General features: G+C 34.4%; 1 long non-coding RNA gene across 1 annotated transcript; it reads left to right on the forward strand.

Annotated features, from left to right (window-relative positions):
• The first annotated feature begins 7,791 nt into the window (after positions 1-7,791).
• Positions 7,792-9,382, forward strand: LOC109340798. Its single transcript, XR_002106841.1, has 2 exons — positions 7,792-8,882; positions 9,083-9,382. It is a non-coding gene; the product is annotated as an uncharacterized LOC109340798 (long non-coding RNA).
• Positions 9,383-15,502: the final 6,120 nt, after the last annotated feature.

The following is a 15,502-nucleotide window of genomic DNA, read 5'->3' on the forward strand; positions in this document are numbered from 1 at the left end:
TTTTTGCACCTTTGTTCCTTTTTATGACCTTGCTGAATTTCTTTACGAAGAGGCTTGTATCTTTCGTATCATCTTTTTCTGATTCATCTCTAGATGAGTCATATCTATCTTCCTTTGCTTTTAGAGAAATATTTTTCTTCTTCTTTTCTTGCTCCTCGTGTTGATCAAGTTGGCTAAGTTCTAGTTCGTGTTCCTGCAGTGTGCCAAACAAAGCAGCCAAAGACATTTTGGATAAACTTTTCTTTTCAGAATTTGTAGTTACCTTTGGTTGCCATAATCTGGTGAGTGATCTAAGAACTTTCAACTTTAAGTCACTATTTGATAGAACTTTGCCAAGTGCAATAAGGTGATTGGTAAGATGAGTAAATCTCTTTTGTAAATCAAGAATTTTCTCTCTAGGCTTCATGCGCAACATTTCGTATTCCTGAGAAAGAGTGTTGAGTCTTGACCTTTTTACTTCCTCTGTTCCTTCGTGTGTGGTCTCTAGAGTATCCCACATTTCTTTTGCAGATTTACAATTTGATACTCTAAAGAATTCATCAATACCAAGAGCGGAGGTGAGAATGTTCTTTGCCTTTAAATCATATTGTACCTTCTTCTTGTCTTCAACATTCCATGATGATTTTGGCTTTATTTCCCTTATACTATTGATAACAGTAAAGCGTATATATCGTCCTTCTTCAATGGCGTTCCATATGTCTAAGTCTTGAGATTCAATAAAGATCCTCATTCTCATTTTCCAGAAATCATAGCACTCTCCAACAAAGCTTGGAGGGCGGTTGATGTTGGAACCTTATTCTAGGAATGATCTTGAGGCCATCTTGATGTAGGATCAGACTTGAGAGTATCTTACTCAAATATAGCTCTAGTGACAATTGTAATAATGAGATTGCAACTAAGAGGGGGTGAATTAGTTGACTTAAAATTATGGTTACTTTTTCTGCAAAAAGTAAGAGTTGACGTGCAGCGAATATTATTGCAGAAAATAAACAAGAATAAATCAAAGAGGTAATGGAGAAGAGAGTACACAAGGATTTTATACTGGTTCACCTTCATGTCTACCGAAGGCTACGTCAAGTACTCTTGCAGTACAAGAGATTTTCCACTAAATATTATGAGTTGTAATTACAATATCTCCCCCGAGATCTCTATGTACCTTACACACTCACTAATATTTATACCCTTGGAAAACACCTTTCCAAGTAACTCTATCCCCTTTCTATTCACATCCCGTGAAAGAAAGTTATTACAATGAATGAAGAATTTGAATGACGGCTTTGGATTGCCTTTACATGTATGAAATATAATAACACTTGCAATCCAATCAACTATTTTGTATACTTAGTAATAATGCTCTTAAAGTTTATAAAACTTTCAAACACTTCTAAGCAACTTCAAAAAATAACTTTTCAAAGTTTGAGTGCTAGTTGCAAAAAGTGTAGAGAAATAACTTCAGAATAAGTTTAAGAGCTTTTGGAAATTTTATAAGAGTTGTCTATATGTTATGTATTTGTGTTGTGAGAGTTAGTGTCATTATATAGACTTTCCAAACACCCATGCTGCCTTTATGAATGTGTAGGAGTTGTTTGAAGTGAAGAGATGTCGTTTCGAGTGAAAACATTTCATTTTGAAATCTGAAATCTCATGCAACAGTCTTCTGTAATCGATTACTGATAGTGGGTAATAGATTGCCCAAACTCTCTGTTTACTGTTCTTTTAAAAACGAATTAGAGTAATCGATTACACTATTTGGCTAATCGGTTACTCAACTTTTGTAAAACTGGTAATCTGTTACTCAAAGGTAGTAATGGATTATTCTGAACAGTTTAAAGTTGGATAACTATTTTTCTCACACATGTAACTTGTTACTTAGATGAAGTGACCCGTTACACACTATTTTGAAAAATATTTTGAGTATTTTTAAAGTGTTTCTTTTTTCTTTAAAAATAGTTTGAGCATTACTACTTTGTATATTTAAGAGTTTTAGGATAGAAGTACCTATAGAGACTTAATCTAATTTTCTTGAAGCTTTAATCTTCTTTGGCTTCATAAGTATTCTTCCTTTTCTTCTTTTTGGTGATGTTGGTGTCTTCATCAAAATCTTGCCAATGTCAGGAGCAAATTCCTACATCATTTGGAGGTACAAGGAGTTTCTAACTTCATTGAGTTGAATGGTAACATCTATCCCTATTTAGTTAGGTAATTTTATGCCAACTTTCAGTAGAAAGATGGTGTGTACATGACATTGGTAAGGGGAAAACTGTTTAATCTATATTCGGAGTTATTTTTGAATGTCGGGGGACTTACAAGCGATAGGGCTCTTCTAGGTGATTTCCAGAAATAGTCTTGGGAATCATTTGATTAGGAGGAAATGTATAAGTCTTGTTTCAGAGGAACTCGTCTCCATGTTCAAGGAGAGGCAACTAAAGTTGGTGCTTTTTCAATAGAGAACATGTTATTGTACTACATCATTGAGGAACACTAATCATGCTCAATCTACAATCAACAATCTAAAGTTTATGTTTGCCATTAAAGAAGGTACAATGGTAAATTGGCATGCTAAGATCCTAAATGTCATGTTTGGGATTGCATCCTCTTATTCGAGACTACTGGTGTATGGGATCTTTATTTCCCAAATTATTCATCATTTGGGCATTGATGCTTCTAATGAGGAGATTATGAAGTTGAATTCCCGAAAGAACTTGGTAAGTGACAATCTGATTCATAAGATGGGAATTTAAAAATATGGTGTGAAAAGGAAGTATCAAGAAGATCACACTACTATGGAGATCTAGATGATGAATGATGAAGAAGTTGGCATTCCTATTGAGCAGAACCCGGAGCAAGTACGAGCTGAGGCTTCAAATGTGCCTCGTGAACCACTTTTTGAGTTAGCTCATCTTGACGCCTTGGAGCAACGTCTAAATGCTTATATTGACACAGGCTTTCAATCCTTAATTGATACTATAAGGGTAGAGTTCCAAAGGCCTGAGGAAAGGATGATTTGGAGATGGAACGCATAATCCACCTAACAACTAGTCTAGCTTAGGAATACATAGCTTGTCCTACTTAGGTGTCACTATTAGTGTGCGTGTGTGTGTGTATTTTGAGTTTGTTATGTTCTGAACTATATATTTTGTTACATTTGTGTTTGTACTGATTAATTCTATGTCTTTAACGGTATTGAACTTCTTATTTCTCGTATTGTGGTTTATGTGCAATTTATCTGATTTTCTACGATTTTCTCTTAATGGGCACTCGGTGTATGCTATCGTTGATCATATTTTAATTACCTGGTTATTTTGTGCAAATCTATATAAGAAATGGATGAATATTATGCTTAAAATTGTTATATAATTTCATATCTTGAAACCATAAAATATTTCTAATTATTATGCATGATAATCGATTACTATGAGATGATAATCGATTATTAGCAGTAAAACTTGTGAATTTGTTAAATTCTTTTAACTACTTGATCAAACATAGCAGTTTATGATTTGGTTAAGTCAGTATATACAAATTTTATATCTTTCCTTACTTTTGGAAATATTATTCATAATATTTCATTGTTTTTTGACCATGCCAAAGGGGGAGAAAGTGTTGTTTTGATATTTTACAGGTTGTATTTACAATGCTTCCGCAAACCTAGTTATAGGGGCAAAATCATCTATGCTATCTACACTACCTCTTACTTAGATTGAGGGGGAAAGAATGAAGTGAAAGGGAACAATGTTTTTTCATCGTCACAACCTTAGCAAATCATCAAGTTGTTCATCGTCACAACCTTAGCAAATCATCAAGTTGTTCATCGTCAAGCTTATCAAGTAAAATTGTTCGAAGTCTATCAAAGTTTGTCATCATCAAAAAGGGGGAGATTGACATGGCAATAGGAGTTACAGATTGCAAGTGTGATCAACATGCTTAATTTTGGTGAAGACAATAGCTTGAAGAAGACAAAGATTATGTGAAAGCTTAAAGATGAAGTCAACAAAGCAACATGCCGAGACTCAAGGTTATCATAGATTTAGGAATCTTTTATGTATTATAGAAGTCTTAAGTTGCTTGCTTAGATTGAGTGTAGGTTAGATGACACTAAGGTGGAAGTCTCACAAGAACTAAAGTTTACTTAATTAAAATGAAATATTTCATTCATTCATCCATACATGATTAGATAATTATCATGCATTGTTCATACATGATTTATTGCATAAAATGTATATAATTTGAAATCATACATTGCATATGAAATCATCATGTAGGAGGTTTATATTTCACATCAAAGAAACTAATTTTCAACTCTCTTAATCGATTAGCATAATGTGACAATCAATTATCTCGTTATGAAGTCTAATAATCGATAATGCAAATTAATAATCGATAATTCAGAGTTCTAGTAGCTAAATATTTTGGTCTTATGGCATCAATAATCGATTATCCAAAGTAATAATCGATTAAGTCCATCAGATATCTTGTTTTTAGCTTATCGATAATCGATTAGATCAACTAGAAAATTATTTTTTATTAAAACCATTTTTATTCTCATTAGTTCATAATACGAGTTTTCAAAATTTCATATTTTTCTATGAACTCTCTGAGTGAAATATTTTGTTGATTTGAGTTAGTGTTTCTTTGAGAATCAAGAGAGAAAAGTTAGAAGAATTACACATTTTCAAGAAAGTGCATATTGAGAAAACCCTTGCACAAATCATATTAGAATCTAGGAGTTCTTGTTGTATTTTCTGTCATTGGGTTTTAGGTTTGAGATCATAGCTCAGATTCACTTTTTTATTTTAGCAGAGTGAATAAAAGGTTCTCAAGTGTCTTGAGAATTAGGTGTAAAATCTCAGTTGCGGTTGGGATGAGATATTCACTAATACAAGGATCTTGGAAGTGAGTTAGGATTGGTTGGGGAAAAACCATATGTGGTGAGGATTATCCATAGAAGGTTGAGTTTCAAACCGATCATGGATCTTCATAGTCCGAGAAAGAAAGTTTTTATTGTTTGAAAGTGTGTTTTGTAAAAATACATTGATTTCCATAGTGAAGAAAAATCTCTCAAGATTAGACGGGGAAGCCTGGATGTAGTTTGCAAGTGGGCCCACAATTGAACCACCATAAAATCTCTTGGCGCACTTTTCTCTATCCTTAATCTCTTTACTTTTAGTTTTTACGCATATTAGTTCCGATTCTTTATATTGGTTAAATTCAATCTTAATCTGCATATTTTGTTTAGTATATTGTTGTTAAGCAATTGAATCAGATAGAACTATTTTCGTGAAACTTGATCAACAAGAAACCTAAATTTTCCAAGATTTCGATTTACTGAATAATGGATTAGTTTATATGAATAATCGATTATTCTGGTCTGTATTTTGATATTTGTAATTAACCGGAAAAGCGGCTATACTGAACCGTTACACTTATTCACCTCCCTCCATGTGTGTTATACTCTAACTTTACCCCAACAAATGATATGTTAACCAAGCCGGTTACTGTAGATAAGTTCATGCATTGTCTGAGTTTGCTGCACATTCACTAATGCTGGACTATGGAGCGACCCCAACCCAGCGACAAAAGATGGATTGATGATATTCGCCAAGGTGGATATTATTGTGCAATGACTCATATTCTCTTGTTAGCAATACAAGTTATGAACTTGGGTTGATGTAAAGGGGTTGAGGTAGAGGGCTATATATGTTATTTAAACCTAATGTAACAATGAGAACAAAAGTCATACACACAAATATTTATTCTCTAATACATAGTGGTAGCCTCTCAAAGATTCTAGGGATGTAAGCAAAATTGGTCGAACATCGTTACCAAATTCATTGTGCTATTCTCTTATCTCTACTCTTTTACTATTTGATTTCTCACTTGTTCCCCACAAGCGTTGCGTCGAACCTTTGTCCTTTTGGTTATCTTAGAGATATAATATGGCCTTACACTATTAGATCAGATGTCATGTTATGAGTTGATTTCTCTTCATTTATTAGTGTTTTTCTTTGGAAATATGTTTGGTTTCATATTCATTTAGTTTTAAAGTTGGATGAAATATGCTTAGTAATCTACTTTGAGAGTTTCAGTTGTCGCGACCCGATTTTCGGTTGGAAGACCGGCTCTACGACTTGGGAGGAGGCGAACTCGATTCTACCTCTCCCTATTGATTTGGAGTCGCCACCACATTTTTTGTGGTTGAAACGTAGAAAACTCTATAGTAAGCCCAATTAGGATAATATGGTCTTTAAGCAGAGATTCTGAGCTCGAGAGTCGATTACAGATCGGGGAAGGTATTAGCACCCCGTCCGCCCGTATTAAAACGGTACCCTCGCTACTAACATGGACTTTTATACCCTTAAAAATTATTTATTTAGAAATTAAATTAGTAAAACATAATATTTTTTATTTTTTATTATTGAGCCTGACAATATTGACTTTGGTCCTACGTACCCCTATTAAGGGGATCAAGGCTTACGTAGTTGTAGTTCAAAAAATTGTTTCTACTTTGATTGATTGTTAGTGATTTGGGAAAATACCATTATGTTTTATAAGTATTAGTTTATTGAATTGGTTAATTTGAATTTTGTTCAAAATATGTAATTGTTTCGATTCGATGAGGCTAATAGTTTTAGAAACGCTATTGGTCGTAGACCTTCTTCCCATTTTCAGACGAGTTAGAGACAACTCGAACCGTGACCTCACTATAAAAATCTCAAGAAATTTATTTGGTAAAATAGTTTTCGATTATTTATATAGAATTAATAGTTTAGAGACGGTGTTGGTTGTAGACATTCTTCTCATTTTCGGAGAAGTTAGAGACAACTCGAACAATAACCTTACTATAAGAATTCCTTAATCAATTTGATAATATAATTTTCAATTATTTATGCCTATAGAATTGAATGATAAAATAGTTTATTAGTTATTAATATAGAATTAATAGTTTAGAGACGGCAGGAATTAATAGTTTAGAGACAGCATTGGTCGTAGACCTTCTTCTCGTTTTCGGAGAAGTTAGAGACAACTCGAACCATAACCTTACTAAAAAATCCATAGAATTTATTTAGTAATATAGCGTTGTTTTTTTATTTTTGTTCAAATAAATATTAATGAAATTTGTAGGGTAAAGATACCATTATTATTTAAAATGTAAATTCTATCTACCTTATTCCAATTATCAAAACAAATATCTTTAAGCAATGATCAATCATATGATATGAGAATATAAGGATTTTAGTAGACTTTTTGTTAGGCATAATGACATGATTGTTAAACAAATAATATTAAGGACTTAAGATTAATTAAAACAAATAGTTAAAACTAATTAACATAAATAAAGCAAATCAATAAAATAAAAAAGGGAAAGGAATAAAAGATCAGGGGGTAACCGTGTTACCCCTTTGCCTAGAATTATCACGCCTAAAGGGATGAAATCCCTAAAGCTCTACCAATGGGCACGATTCAGCCCCCAAATAAGGTGGTGGAGGTTCGCGACGGCTTATGGTGGCTCGGAGGACTGTTGGTGGTGACGGAAATTTTAAGGGAGTTCACGGTCTCCTCTCTCTCGTTTGAAGTTGCAGTGATTCGGTTCTTCTCTCGGATGGCTGGAGGTGGTTCTGTTGGCGGGGGTAGAATCACGATTGGGGTCATCTCCTCCTCTCTTCCTCCTTTCAGTGTCTCTAAGGATTCATAAGATCCCCAAACGCCAGGATTACGGTAATCGGTGAAGGATGAGCCCCTTGGAGCCATAAGTCATGCGGTTGAGGCGAGGAGAACCCGTAAGGTAACGTATCTCCTTTTTATTTGCTTCTATGTATTTTTCGGTGCTTAAATTAAGGGGTGACATGCATATGATAATAAGATAGCATGTTAATTTATTGAGAACAAGCTGAGAGGATTATTTGTGATTATCATATGCATCCAATCGGCATGGGTGTATGTAATCTTTATGAGGAATAGGCTCTCCTAAGGGTATTTTACTCGTAATTATGTAATGAAAATGATAGTTGCCTTACCTGAATGTGTTCTTATCTACACGCTGCTTTTACTGACTCCCTGTTGAGTTCCTGCTTTTGTTCTCTGGTTCCTGCCTTTGTGTGTATTTGGACTGTTGTGTATTTGCTTGATCTTTCCAATTTTTGTGTTCTCTTTTCTCACGGACTAGTAGGTGCATGTTTGTGATATCTCTCTTTTTCGTTTCTCTCTCCTTTTGTGTGTATCTCTTTTTCTTTGTACTTATGCTGCTATATGACCAGGTTTGTGCTCTATTTTTTATTGTCCTCTTTGATGTGTGACTCCCTATTTATAGCTGAGTAAGGGTTAATACAAAACCTTTCTGAATTACTAACTGAAACCAGAAATTCCATGCCTTTTGCTCTCTGACTTTAATATGATAAATTGCCTATGAATGCTACTAATGATTGCTTGATCTGTAACTGTTTGCTGTTTTTTTTCTTTGGGAGAATTCTTAGTTAGCCTTTACCAATTCCTTTTGGCTGATTGTAACAGTTGTTTACCACCACCTTTATTATGCCCTTTCAAATTTTTGTCCTGATTATTCTCTTAAGGCTCCCACTAAGTGCTACTAATAAAGATAAAGTGTAACTGAAATCGGGGCATCCTAACCTATAAGGATTTCTGGTGAGTATCCTTTTTATTGTATCTTTTGAAACCTGTATGCTGACAATCTCGGCAGAATCATTCTTGCTCTGGTTTTCGCTTGATTGTTACTTTTTTAACACCTATTTAATTACTATTCAGACTATAACTGGTGGCAGAAAGAGAGTATATGGTTAGAAGTTGGAATAGGCATTATTGATTCCTCCAGCGTCATCACTATTTCAGTATTTTCCACGGTTATCCACCTTGAGGACAAGAACCAGGTAACCGTTGTAGCTTTCTGATGTTAAGAGTAGTTGTCCTTCTTGTACTTTCATATGTAGTTCTCTAGCCTTTGAGGTTCTTGTGATGTTAGTTCATGCAACTCTTGTTCACATATTTTTTATTTTTGCATTTTGGAGCCATATGTTTGTTGGAATTGGTATGGACCTGCTCATTTTTTGAACTTGCTATGTATGTGCAGGTTGCCAATCTTGCAGCAAGAGACAAATATTCTTGCGAGTAACTTAGCAATGAAAAATTCCACAGTTGGTGTTTTCAATTGTGGCAGCAACCCAAAAAATGCTAAGTGGAACTGTTCCTGATTGCAAGCTTCTCATTTCAACTAGAGTAGCCGTGGCTATGATTGAGAGAACCATTTCTAACTTCCTTCATTTGTTTAACACTTGTATCTCTGTCTTGGTGTGTAATAAGTTGAGCATTTGGTACGAAAATTTTGTTATAATGGCATCCAAATTTATTGATAATGTAATAGTATTTTGAAGTGGTGGGATCTTGAAATGTCTAATATTTCCCTTCACTGTCATGCTTTGTTTTGTGAAGAATGTGGCTGGTTGTTGGAGAACCATTGCAAACATTGAAATTGCAGGGATAGCAAAACCTATTACCCAACCAAAGTTATCTTGTATATAAAACATGATTGTAACACTAATTAAGCTCTCATCACAAATGTCCAAATACCACTATTGGAATAATAGTGTTATGTTCCTGCCATTTGTTTCATCTTTGCTATACGGTAATTCTTTATCTTCATGGAATTGCTCAGCACCAAAGGCTTGTAGAGGTGGGTTATAACCGCTTGGCATAATGATGTTAAATAGAGTGACAGAGACGAAAATGAAGATGACATTGTTCTGTTTCACGTAAATTTGTAATCATACAACAAACTCTTCTCTCTTTAGAAAAAAATCAAAATCATGTTGAAAGTTGGCTGTCCTATATAAATTAATTCAAATCCAAGGACCTAATTGATTTCCGGGCATTATAGCACATGGATTATATCCAATGATGTTACTTTGTAACCCAATTATCCCAATGTTCTTGCTAATACTGAAATGATATTATATTTTGAACTCTTACAATGAAGACAAGAAAGTGAAGGTGACTACCTTTGAGTTTAAGGAGTATGCCTTAATTTGGTGGGATCAATTCTGAAAGGAGAGAAGAACGTGTGGAGTCGAGCCTATATATTATTGGGAGGAAATGAAAGTTGTGGTGAGAAGGAGATTTGTGCACAATTCATACCAAATGGACATACACAACAAGCTACAAGGCTTACCTAAGGCTCAGGAGTGTATTTGAATATTTCAAAGAGATGGAATTGGCCTTGCTAAGGCAAATTTCCATGAGGACCATGAAGCCACTATGGCACGATTTCTACATGGTCTTAACCAAGAATTACAACATTATATGGAGTTGTAGGACTTGGTTCAATAAGTCATGAAGGTGGAGCAACAATTAAGGAGGAAGAATTCTAAGTATTCTTCAATATCCACTTCAAGGTTTCATCTACTAGTTGGAAGGACAAGCCTAATAAGGATGAAGATTCAACCAAGGAGGATGCATCTAGCACTAAGGAGGTAGTTGCTACCTCAAATAGCCAAGGCAAACAACCCATGGATTCCAACACTAGTAGTTGTGATGTGAAGTGTTTCAAGTGCTTAGCCCATAGAGATATTGCTTAACAATAACCAACAAGAAGAACCATGGTTGTTATGAATAGAGAAGCGGAGTCTCAATCTGAGGCGTCAAGTGAGGAGGAGGATGAGGATGAGGACGCTTTTATGCTTGAAGGTGACTTACTCATTATGAAGAGGCTCTTAGGAAGCCAAATCAAAGAATATGAGGCAAGTCAAAGGGAAAACATCGTTCACTCAAGATGTTTGATTGGAGGTAAGGTGTGTACTTTGATTATTGTTGGTTGCAGTTGTGCCAATGTGGTTAGCTCAAGGCTAGTGTCAACACTAAACCTTGTGACTAAATCATATCCCACTCCATACTGACTATAATGGTTAAGTGAGTTTGGGGGAAATGATTGTCAATAAACAAGTAGTGGTTCCCTTATATATAGAGAAGAAATATAAAGATGTAGTTCTTTGTGTCGTGGTTCAAATGGAGGCCAATCATATGCTTTTGGTTCATCCATGGAAATTTGATAAGAAATCCATCCTTGATGGTTTTTCAAATAAATACACCTTTCTATACCAAAACTGAAAAATGTTGTTGTTTCTCTTATCTCCTAGGCAAGAGAGCCAGGATCATAGAATTTTGAGAGAAAAAATAGAGGAGGAGAGAAAAGAAAGGGTGAGTGAAAAGAAGTGTGAAAAAATGAGTGAAAATACGAGTGACAAAAAAAAGAGTTCACACAAAAATATTGAGAGAAAAAGTGAGAATGTTCCAATAGAGATTTAGAGAAAAGAGAGTCTTTTGGCTACAAAAGGGGAGGTTAAAAATGCTTTGATTTTAAGGCAACCTTTGTACCTACTTTATAGTAGGGAGTTTTGCTTGACTACTAGCCCCTTTAATGTGAATTCTTTGCCTACTTTTGCTCATCAATTCTTGTAGGGATTTAACGATGTGTTCCCAAAGGAGGTGTCTCACGACCTACCACCCTAAAGAGGAATTGAACATCTATTCATCTCATTCCTAGAGCATCTATGCTCAATAGGTCTTCCTATAGGAACAATCTCCTTGAAACAAAGGAAATTAAAAGACAAATAGAGGATTTAATGCAAAAGGGTTGAGTTCAAGAAAGTTTGAGTCCTTGTGTCGTTCCAGTTATCTTGGTGCCTAAGAAAGATGACACATGGAGAATATATACTAATTGTAGAGTTCTGAATAATATAATGGTAAAGTGTAGACATCTTATCCCAATATTATATGACCTATTAGATGAATTATTTGGTGCTTGTATTTTATCATAAATTGATTTAAAAAGTGGCTACTATCAAATTCATATAAGGGGAGGAGATGAGTGGAAAATTGCTTTCAAAATAAAGTTTGGTTTGTAAGAATGATTAGTTATGCCTTTTGGTTTGACTAATACACCTAGCACATTAATGAAACTAATGAACCACATTTTGAGGAAGTTTTTAAGAAAGTTTGTGGTTGTTTACTTTGATGATATCCTAATATATAGTAAACATTTGGATGATCATTATGATCATTTGAGGGATGTTTTACTTGTACTAAGGAAGAAAAAACTTTATGCCAATTTTGAAAAATTCACATTTTGCGTTGATCATGTGGTCTTTCTTGATTTCGTTATCAATGCCATCGAGGTTCATATTGATCAAGAAAAGATCAAGGCATCCAGGATTGGCCTACCCTCAAAATCATGACTGAAATAAGAAGCTTTCATGGTTTGGAAAGCTTCTATAGGAGGTTTGCTAAGGATTTCAGTGCCTTAGTGCCTCTCTTAATGAGGTGGTTAAGAAAAATGTGGTTTTTCATTGGGCTGAAAAACAGGAAGAAGCTTTTAAGAAGTGTAAGGAAAAATTCATTAAATCACCAATACTTCTTTAACTAAATTTTACTAAATCTTTTAAGATTGAGTGTGATGCTTCTAATGTTGGTATTGGAGCTATTTTGATGCAGAAAGCCTATCCAATTTCTCACTTTAGTGAGACGTTAAGTGGTCCTGCACTACAAAAATAACAGCTAAATGAGGCAAGGTAAATTCAAGAAGGTAAACTTTTTTTTCTCAAGAAGGCAAACTTTTTTTTCTACTTTGGAGACAAAATTGTTTGGTTTGGAATGCATAAAAGTGTTATATGAACAATGGAAATTTTAGGCACAATGGATTATTATTCAAGGAAAAAAATTGTGTGGGCCTAAAAGCTCCATTTCAGAGTTACTTCTGATGGAATTACATGAGAGTGGTTTAATGGAACATTGGTGTTCAAAAGACCTTGGACATGCTACATGAGCACTTTTATTGACCACGTATGAAATATGATGTGGTAACTTTTTGTGAGAAATGTTTAGTATGTAAAAGTTCCAAATCCAAGGTTATGCCTCATGGCCTTTACACTCCACTATCCATCCCGGATTCACCTTGGATAGACTTGTCTATGGACTTTGTGGTGGGGTTGCGAATATCCAAAAATGGTAAGGATTCAATCTTTGTTGTGGTGGATAGATTTTCTAAAATGGCTCATTTTATTCCATGTAAGAAGGTTGATGATGCTAGCCATGTTGCGGATTTCTTTTTCAAGGAGATGGTTATACTTCATGATCTACCACGAAGCATAGTAAGTGATAGGGACACCAAGTTCCTTAGTCACTTTTGGATGACCTTATGGGGGGAGGTTGACACAAAGCTTCTCTTCTCTACAACTTGCCATCCTCAAACAGATGGACAAACATAAGTTGTAAATAGAACACTCTTGTCACTCTTAAGGGTCATGACTCAAAGGAACAATAAATCATGGGAAGAGTGTTTGCCCCATGTTGAGTTTGCATACAACATGGCAGTTCATAGTACTACTCAATTTTCTCCATTTGAAATTATTTATGGTTTTAGTCTACTAACACCTCTTGATCTATTACTTTTCCTAACACTTCAATTTTGAAGCATAAGGATGGTAAGGCAAAAGCTGATTATGTGAAAATTTTGCATGAGCAAGTCAAGAATCAAAGTGATAAAAGAATTAAGAGTTGTGCCAAGCAAGCTAACAATGGAAGAAAACATGTGGTCTTTGAACCCGGAGATTGGGTTTGGGTTCACATGAGAAAAGAGAGGTTTCCTTCCCAAAGGAGATCTAAACTTCAACCAAGGGGGATTGTCCATTTCTTGTGGTAGCAAGGATAAATTGACGACAGACAAGAAAATTCTTGTCGGTGAGTTTTGTCGATGGCAGCAGAAGATTGAGAGATGATGAAGATTCTTGAAGTGGCATGACAACCGGAGAAGACGTGGCATGAAACGTTACAACTGGAGGAGGAGGTGAATCTTCACCATGAAGACCAAGATTGGTAACAAAGGCCATAGGTGTTACCATATAAAGTAAAGCATATTGAAGAAACTGGAATGTGAAAGAGAGAACTAGAGAAAGTGATGAAGGAACGAATAATAGAAAGTAAACTTTGTTTCTGTTTTTATTGAATTGAAAAATTGAAGTTTACAATCTAAACCTAGCCTGATTTATAGTTTACATTAAGAATGAACCAAGCTTTATTTGTGATACACATTATTGCTAACTTATTCAGTTAGAAGACTAGTGAACATTCTAACAACTAACTATCAATTAACTACTTAACCTCAAGTATTATTCTCTCATTGCTTGGACAATTTTTGTGTCACTTAATGTTGCAAAATTATTGCCAACTAATTTCCCAGAAGCATCATGAATTGACGTGTCCTCATTAGGCAATAAATTGAAACACGAAAAGGAAGGATTAAGTGAGATGAAAGAATATTTTTTTCTCATACTTTTTTTTATCTGGTCCAACCTTTTGCATATTAATTTGGAGATTCTTTCCCTAATTAATAGCTTTAAAATTCTTGCCCAAATTATCATAGCTGGCCGGTTTCCCTAATTAATAGCTTTAATATACTACAACATTTCAAGAGAGTTTTTTCGGAAAAAGTGTGCTAGAAACTTTTACATGAAAAGAGAGTTTATGAATCTTTGAAGAGTTTTTCCAAGTATTCATCATTTTAAAGATTTTCCTTTGCATCTAATACTCATTCATCTTTGTTACACTGAGATTGTGAGATTCGTCAAAGGGTGTTTTGGTTCTAAATTTAGTGTCTGATTATCACATCATAGGTGCAAAGAATTTGGTACACATATATTGATAGAGTTGTGTTGAAAGAGTTTTTTAGAGGTTTCCCCCTCAACAAATTGTTCCCGACAGCGGCACCAATTTGTTGAAAGGCAAAGTTTTCTCTTCGGTGTGTTTTCTTTATTTGGTTAAGTAAGTGAATTCAGTTTTATTCTTTGTTCGCCATCTCGACTTTTCTGAAATAAATTCCAACGTCAGTATAATGGTTTCAAGAATATTCCAGTTACAACTTACATCTAATAATCATGTGAATAAGTTATTTCTTATTTGCCCCATCTCGGCTTTGTTAGAATAAATTCTAACACCGGTACAATGGTATCGAAGCAATCCCCTATTACATAATTATTAAGTATCTTTGAATACCATCTCGGTTTTGTGGGATAAATTCTAACACCGGTTTAATGATATTCTAATGTACAAAAGTGATGAATAATTAGTTGTTAGAAACAAATAAATAAATAAAGAACAAAAGAATAATAAAGTTAAGTGACATTTATTTATTTACTCCCTTTCAGGTTCCTTTTATTAACAAACCAAACTTCTTCCTTAAGGAATGTTGGTATTAAAGAATAAATAAATTGCGGAATGTAAATAACAATAAATAAAAGTTAGTAAGTTAGTTTCATCACTTTTGTATATTAAAAAGGTGTTTCAACAAATAAATTTATTGATAACACTTTACTATTTTACAATTTAAACCTCTTTCAAGATTCAATTGTAGTATAGTATAGGGTTATGTCGAACCACAAGGAATTGCCTAATAGAATGAATCATAGGAATATATCAATGCACAAATAATGAGTGAACATATTTT

The sequence above is a fragment of the Lupinus angustifolius genome, unplaced genomic scaffold (assembly GCF_001865875.1).
Source record: "Lupinus angustifolius cultivar Tanjil unplaced genomic scaffold, LupAngTanjil_v1.0 Scaffold_253, whole genome shotgun sequence".
Classification (NCBI taxonomy): Eukaryota; Viridiplantae; Streptophyta; class Magnoliopsida; order Fabales; family Fabaceae; genus Lupinus; species Lupinus angustifolius.